This window comes from Protopterus annectens, chromosome 13.part0 (assembly GCF_019279795.1).
Source record: "Protopterus annectens isolate FY-2018-M chromosome 13.part0, PAN1.0, whole genome shotgun sequence".
Classification (NCBI taxonomy): Eukaryota; Metazoa; Chordata; order Ceratodontiformes; family Protopteridae; genus Protopterus; species Protopterus annectens.
This window is the reverse complement of record NC_056747.1, coordinates 823,238,657-823,247,614: the sequence shown is the minus strand read 5'-3', so window position 1 is coordinate 823,247,614 and position 8,958 is coordinate 823,238,657. Positions and strand designations below refer to the sequence as shown.

Sequence of the window (8,958 nt, the reverse complement as noted above, 5' to 3'; positions counted from 1 at the left end):
CCTGTTATGACACAAGATAACCAATACAGTAGCACAGACTATATACTTGGATGCTCACACATACTACTATAAACTGTATAGTTGTTTATAGCTATGTAAATTACTGATACTAATGTACAAATATTAATATCCAGAACATTAAACTGACAAGATCATCCTGGGTAGCACATAATATATACTTGAATGCTGACACACACTACTATAAACTATACAGTTGTTCATAGCTATGTAAATTACTGATACTAATGTACAAATATTAATATCCATAACATTAAACTGGCAATACATTCTTTAAAACACTGGCAGATATCTGTGACTAATTTGGCTTTACTTACTTAATCAGTTTATTTTTTTCTTTGCTTGATGTTCTGTTGAAATAACTAACATCTGTTCAGATTTTGTACTGTTACAAAATTTGCTCCATATTTGTCATATAATTGTTTTGTTATGCATCACTTAATAGCACTATCATTACCTCCTCATTCTACATACTTCTTGTATTTATTTTATGTGTTCATTAAAATGCTGTAATTCCCTACCTCTCCCATATTGTGCCTGAAAGGGGCCTGTGGACCAGATAATTAACCCATTTAATAAAATAAATAAATAAAAGCATCACTTATGCTCTCAAATCATATCTAAATGTTAATATAAAAAATAATTGCACTGCTTCCCACATGTTACAGTTTCTCCTGCCTCTTAATAAAGTAAGGTAGAGTATCCCTTAAAAAAGGCTCTAATCACTGCTTTGGCATATGCTCTTGCAGTCTTCTTTGCTATATCATCAAATAATTCAAATAGAGTTCAGGTAACAAAAAACAGCACTGGTAGATTTATCACCACAAATTCACCTGAAGTTTAGCATCCATGTCCCTGGTGGATAGAGGAAACATGTAAAGGTCTTACTACTCTCTGGGTTATTTATATTAAAATTAAAAGGACTAAAAACTACCATGGGAATGTATGGTCTGTCTTCTAAAGACCCTGAATCAGTAGCCTAGTGGGTCTCTATGAACCTATAAACATATGAACAAGTGAGTCAAAAAGCTACCATCAATGCACCTTACTACAGTTATACGCAATCAACCAGTTAAGAGTCAAACTCTTCATTTTTAAACATCACTTTATTATTATTATTAATAATAATAATAATAATAATAATAATAAATAAACATTAAATTGTGGTTTACATAAGCATTTCAAGTTAACATGTTTCTAACATTATATATACTGTTAAAATCGAAATGAAGAAAAAGTTGCAGTAGTCTTTTATAGTCTTTCAAATCAATATGTCCAAAAGGACCACATATCACTTTTACTGTGAAATATTATGCACTCAGCCAGTTCTGCATCAATTACTTTCCAGTTTTTTAAAATGCTCACCAAAATAATGCAGTCAATGACCCTATCCATTAAAAGTCTTACTGATGTTATCATTTATCTTTTTTAACCAAGCAACCAGAAGGCAATATAATTTAGATCAGGTATGATCTCCCTTACAGCTTAACTAATGTTCTCTATCACTTTATTTTATACGTGTCAATGTATCACAACTCCGTGTTATATTGATGTCGTCTGCATTGTATACTCCACATCTCCAGCTGCTACTGCTGTTATTACAGCTTATTTTATATAGTCATACTGAAGAATGTTGTCAATATTCATACATCATAAAAAACTGAAATATAATCGCTGAAGTAAATTGTTTGATTTAAGCTTCTCTACTGTCTTAAAATAGGCTTCTGAAACAAATTGTGTTTAATTAAAATCAACCCCTTTGCCATGTATGTTACCTAAATTATCTATATATTTTTAATTAATTCCTAGCAAATGTATTTTGATATACTGTAAGTTAATTTACCCTCTTGTTGCTTAGTCTTAGAAGGGTGAGTATTTCATAAATAAATTGTTAATCAGATCTAAGAGTTACAATGTTGCCCTTTGTAATCGCAGTAATTTGAATACATTTCCAATGACTTTTTTGTCTTCTTAATGTAAATTTGTGTATGCCTTCCAACAATAAACTTAAATTTCCATGTCTCATAGATCTATAAAGAAAATATTCTTAGCTATCTGATTTTCCAATGCACCTGTGGTTTAGTTGTATGGAGACAGGTAGATTGTATCTTTGCTGTCCCTATTTCCAAACCTTACAGACCCCAGAAGTCAATATCCATGGGTTTAGCATTTCTACCCTCATTATGTAGTGAAATCATTAGTTCACAACATACCTATATAGGGCTCAGGATATACTGGACCAACCTTGATTTACCAACTGATCACTCTAAACCAGTGTGGATCAATGTGCAGGGTTGTAAGTCACAGAACTTAGAAAACTAGCATTAAGCACTGTCAGTGTAGCAACCCTGACATTCCTCACATTATTTTTCAAGTTCAAAGATAATCTCTTTTATAGGGCCATAGGTTTGGAATGATCTTCCACATAGATTAAATACAACACTATTGACAATCTAATATTTTTACCTAAGGTGCCAAAAATACTTATATTAATTTCCTGACCAGACAAGTCTTTTGTCAAGATAGTATCCGACTATGTTATGTAATAAGCCAACAATACTAAAGTTACACACCTAGTGCATTTGCAACCTTTGACAATGTTATAAAACTAACCCTAATATTGTTTGTGTTGCTTCTACTTTTACTGTAACTATGTCGAAAAGGAATTGGGTCCAATTCACTTACATGTAAAATAAAATATTGCAGAAATACCCTGCTTGGTGCATTCAGTAAGATTTGGTTTAGCAAATGGGCAGGATGACTGGTCCAATGACCATTTTCAGCTATGACATAGGCTACATGGCAAAGACACAGTGCATCACAGTAACTGACAACATTTGACAGTATACAGTAGTGTAATGGGCAGCAGAATACACATAAAACACTAAAGAAAAACGTTTTTTTTTCCACAGGAATAGCGATACAGTGACTATTTCACACACACACACACATATATATATTTGTTAATTACTAAATTAAAAAAGTTAATGTAAAATTAGTAGGTAAAAAAACACGTAATAAAAACTCAAGGGGAGAATAGTATTTACAGTAGGGAACTTAGTAGTACTGCTGGAAAAACAGCTGTTTTAAAGTTGTTCTCCAGGTAAGTATATCAGTTTATGTGTAGCACAGCACTCATACTAAACTAAATAAGCATTGCATCAACGTCATTTAACGTCTTTAGTATACAAAGGAAATTTACACCAGGTCTGGCACCATGTCCTTCATGGATAGAAGTTGCTAATAAATGCCTATCTCTCAATGTGCTGTTTGGATACAGGACATCATTATTATTTCAGGAAAACTTGGCTAGGCTTAGAAAGGCCCTCGGGTCGTTAGCCTAGCAACAATCTAAGAATTACCGTTATTTCCAGCATATTCTACTGAGCACAACGCCAAGAAGAGTGGATGGTTACTATTAGCATCAAGGTACAGGGTTTCTTATATCACAGAAGCGGGACATCTTTGTAGGTAATTTCTAATTCCTTTTTTGGCAAGAACGTACAGATGAATAGATAAATTGATGATGTCACCAGCAATCACGGTTAAAGTGCATGTTTAAAACAGCTGCTGACGCTGACACACACACACATACAGCGTTCCTCTATAAAAATCAATTCGATCTAAATTGTAAACGGGTTACACACACACACACACCTACACCTCTCAACAGTCAGGGACAAACCAAAAATAAATCAGGGACACTTAAAATGTTAGTAGTATTACTTGAGGCATCAACAGAATAAGATAATGTGAATATATTTTCTGGACTAAAAGAAGTCGATAACTCTAATAACTATCATTATTTATTAAGTGCAATTCATCAATTTTTCTCCAACTGTCTCCAGTTTTAAAAGAGATTAAGAGGGACAGGCCTACAATTTGAACCAAAATCAGGGACAGTTGAGAGGTATAAATATATCAATGTGTGTGTGTGTGTGTGTGTGTGTGTGTGTACACACACAACTGTACATAAACATACACGCATGTATAGATACATACATACATGCAGTGTGATCTCTCCTTTCTGGGAAATGTTTCCTGGAGTGTTGTCAGGAGATGTGGAAATAACAAGGCTGGTGTTAGGTAGTAAATATTTTCCTGTAACTCAGAAAGGGGTCATTTAAAGCCCAGTCAACGTTACTTTTGTAATTGAAAAATCAATCAACCTGCTCGACTGGCTGAGAACAAGGTCAGAGTTGAATGATCAAAAACGAGGCGGGTAATATAGGAAATGATAGGAAGAATGGGATTTTTTTGGGAGGGGGTGGCTTATTGGAGTGTGGAAAAAAACACGTCAAACTATTTTTCTATTGAAGATTGATTTAGGAAAGAATCAAGTATTAAATATCTAAAAGAAACGAGTCTACGCACTCTAATACCCAAATGTTAACTCTTCAAAAGACTGCATCTCTTATCAAAATTACACCAGATTGTTTTACTCAAGGCTTGTGTTTTTCTTTGTCGTTCATTTTCAGAATAACCAGCTGCCTGGATGCCGGTGAAGCCAAACGTCCAACAGTAACCTCTGCAAAAAAAAAAAAAAATATATATATATATATATATATATATATATATATATATATGAAGAAGAATAACAACACGCGTGTCTATCTGAATACTAGGTTTGCTCCTACTTACATGAATTCATGAAGTACAATTACTGCTCAGCTGCTGCTCATGTACTCACCAACAGGATTATTCTCTTTGGGAATATTTTGCCTAAGTTCTCTGCATGTTCTTTAAGAGTCACTCGGTAGGTCTGTGGCCTAAACTAGGTCGGAACGTGTATGCGATTTCTCAGGTAAGACATTTTAATACATTTATTACTGTATCATTAACAGGTACTTGCATCTCTGAACTCGTCAGAAGGTGAGTTTCATAATTTAAAAACTATTCATTGTTTATCTTCAGAGAAGATTAACACCCCATACACGACTTACAAGAGGGTAATGATTTTCCAGTGCCAGTGCTGGGGATTCTTCAAAAAAATGTTTCTCAACAGAAACGTGATACCTTAAATTTATGGTTAGTAAAGACAATATCTCATAGGGCTTCATTTCTGAGAAGTATTTTCCGGAAGCTTCCGGATAGCTCCAGTACGCGTTCTGGGTGGCGGGGGTGGATAAAATATCTAACATGACGGTTTGAAATGCACGAAGGAGTTAAAATTAATATTTTGTGAAGACAGACGTTCCAGTAGTCTTCTTCAGCGTACCTTCAGGTGGCCGGAGTTTATACTTGGCGCGCGACGTCTTCCTGATGAAATAAAGCAGTTAGTGTCGGCGACGTTGTCATCTGTCAAGAATTACATTTTGTTTAAAAATTTGGGGAAGTTCAATTGATCTATAGCTATATATATTTAGATAGCTATGTATATATATCTATTTGTTCTAGTTTAATTTAAATTTGTCACAAACTATTTACAGTACAGCACATTATAGTAACTTGATTCTTTTCTTGCGTTTCTGTCATTACATGGAAATAACTTTATTAACCGGGAATATATATATATTTTTTTGGGGTGTCTTCAGATACCCGTTTTCAGTCACGAATGGGCATAGTGGCAGTAAAGCGTAATAAAAAGGATACCCTTACACAAGAAGTCGCTTATAAGTTCCGACCTAAAAAAAGTTTCTTTTTCTTTTTGTCCGCAAGTACATAACGCTACTAATACTTGCTAACTATAGACGTATATTATAATTGTCCGTATTGCACACGTTTATAAACTATAAGCCACTATTTGCATCTTTACAAGATTGCTTAGTCCGTTGTAGGCAACAGACGAGAATTCTATGATAGGAGTACTAGTTCTGGAATTATTCTGAATTTTTCAGTAAAGCAGTTGTAGCAGTAGGGTTGGTTCCAGTTAGCTGGGACCGTTATAAGCTAGCTACACCTTACCCCCACCCCTCCTCAAGTTGAGAAGTTGAAGCTCCACATTTTTTACGTTCATTTTATGTATGTTATGTTATCAGCGTACTGTTGTTGTTATATATATTCCGCTGTTGTTATAAATATTCCGTCTATATATATATATATATATATATATATATATATATTACTTGCTTGAAAAAAATACATTTTTGTTGGTAAACCAATTGCTTCAATATGACTGCTGTGATCTGTTCACTGGAGTAGTACACAGTGCCGCATAATTTACAGTGTTTTCTTTTTTATTATGGACCTTCTTTCTTTCTTTCCTGTTGTTGATAAAAGCGTTATTATTGCACAGCAATTATTTTACCCAATCTTTAAAAATGTGTCTATAATTGCTGTTAGGCATTCCAGTCAGCTCCCCTGCAGAGCAGAACGACCTCATAAATAATACCTCCCTTGAAGTGCACATCAGAAAGGCAACTGATTTCCAGTGCTGCCCCGAGGATCCCTTTGTGATCTACCAGTATATGCTGTCAATTGAGGAGGGACGCCCTCAAAATTTAAACGAGGGGGACGGCATTAAGACAGCCTGTAAAGAATATGAGGTAAGAAAAGGCAGACTTAAATGTATAGGTAATTTCTCAGTTCTCATAATCTGAAAATATGTTCTTTTAATGCCCTGTTTCTTACAAATATATGCATACTCAGATACTTGTTACTCTTACTATAAGGGAATTTAAGGAATTATACAAGGATAACAGGAGGTACTAGGTTTCACACACACACACACACACACACACACACACACACTAGGACATCTCTAGTGAACATAACTGATATACCCCAGCTCATTTTTTAAATAAATTCCAATATACTGTATATTGGCAAATCACATTCTAGATGTCCCTGTTGTTTGTTTCTTACTTGAAGTCATAATTATTTTTAGTATTGCCACAGAGATAGGGGATTATGGTGTCATGTTAAGAAATCATTAAAAAAAATAAACTGTTTCTTGAGAATTCATTTAGTTTTCCTGTATATGGTCTTGAGTGATGGGAGATGGCAATACAGAGATGATGAAACGTGTTTATGTATGCATCTGTTAGGCTTTGTATCATAAATGTGAACATTTTAAGCAATTTAAAATATGAAGGTGTAAATGTGGTAGCTAAATACAAAACTAAAATGTTAATGCTCTGCAACTTGTCTGTGTAGCACATGCTACCATTACTGTTCTATTACTATTAATATTAACAAGTCATGCATATACCACATTTATTATACTACTATCATCAAGCTACAAGACTGAACATGTTCTTTGGAGCAACTCACACTCATAGTTATCAAATAAATGCATAAATAACATAATCATCTGAATTCACAGAGAGTCCATGTCATGGTGATGATGTGGAAAGTATACCAGGTTTGGATACATACTCATGGCCGAGGATAACATTTCAGAGCATGTGAAATCGGACTAACAGGTAATATAATCAAGCCACATGTATACCACATTTCTTATACCACTGTTAATATAATCAAGCCACACACCACATTTCTTGTTTTACTATTAATATTACCATGCTATGCATATAGCATGTTTATTACATTAATGTACTGCAATCAAGCCACATACAAACTTCATTTCTTAAATCAGTATTGATAAAATCAAGCCATACACATCACACTTCTTACATTGCTATTAATATTACCAAGCCATGCACATACCACATTGAATATACCACTATAATGTAATCAAGCCACCACACTTACCATATTTCTTATACTACAGTTAATATATCAAGCAACACACATAACACATTTTGTTGCATTACTATTGCTATAATCATGCTGCTTTCTTATCCCATTTCTCACATTCCTATTTAATACAATCAAGCCACACCCATACAACATTACTTGTAGTACTGTTACTATAATCAGGTCACACCCATGCCACAATTCTTACAGTGTTAATATAACCCAAGTCACACCCATACCACATTACTTAACACTGCTACTAATATAATCAAGTCAAACATGTACCACATTTCTTACACTATTAATATACTTAAGCCACATCCATACCACTTTACTTACACCACTATTAATGTAATCAAGTTGCACACACCACATTTTTACACTGTTAATATAATCACGCTACACACATCACATTTCTTACATCACCATTAATATAATCAAGCCTCATGCATCCATTTCTTACATTACAATTAATGAACTTAAGACACGCTCACGCTCACACACACACACACACACACACACACACACACATGCACATTTTAGACATTACCCCAGTCAAAGTCACAAAGAAAACACACATCTTGTTATATGACTGTAACAGTAAATTTGGCTAGATTTGGCACTGGGTATCTTCAGAGAAGAAAGGCAGATTTCATGTTAAAGGATCCTTAAGTAAGGAAAGGTGAGTTACTAGATTAGGGAAATTAGGTTTACCTGGCTAACAAAGTAAAAAAGAAAGAAACAATAAAAGGTATGTGATGTGCTATACAGAAAAAGTGTGGTTTGCTGATACAGTTCTAAGAAGGAGGTTTCAGAGGTAGTTACGCTTATCAGAGAGGTAAATGAATTAAGACCATGTAAGGTACACCACTTTGTTAACAAATAAGCTTCTACAAATTGCTTTTATACACACAAATGTTAATTCAGGGATCAGAAGATAATGTACAAATACACACAAATTCTTCTGAATCTCCCCATTGATGGAAAAGTTTGTTTCAGCTCAAGCTTCTAATATAATGGGTAACTAGGAAAAATCACTAAAAAGTAAAAGTATAATATTTTTAGCAGGGGAAACATTACATGCTATTTCATTGTTAATAGTTAGCAAATTACTTTCTTTCTTTCCTCCCCAACTAAGTATTGTTGATAAAATCAGTAGAAAATAGCTAAAAACCGAAATAAACCGAAAGAGGCACAACAATTAATATCTAAGAGGAATAATTTAATTATGGGTAACAGAGGTACATACCTGATTGATTAGAAGCATGCAGTAAGCTATTACAAGACAGCTAACATGTTAAC

The 8,958-nt window shown here is 34.1% G+C and overlaps 1 long non-coding RNA gene across 1 annotated transcript in view; it reads left to right on the top strand.

The window, feature by feature from the left end:
- Positions 1–4,287: 4,287 nt before the first annotated feature.
- LOC122787694 overlaps positions 4,288–8,958 on the top strand; it is a 34,374-nt gene continuing 29,703 nt past the window's right edge. Inside the window, exons 1-2 of the long non-coding RNA XR_006362588.1 lie at positions 4,288–4,822; positions 6,301–6,503. This is a non-coding gene — a long non-coding RNA (uncharacterized LOC122787694). The remainder of the gene's footprint in view (positions 4,823–6,300; positions 6,504–8,958) is intronic.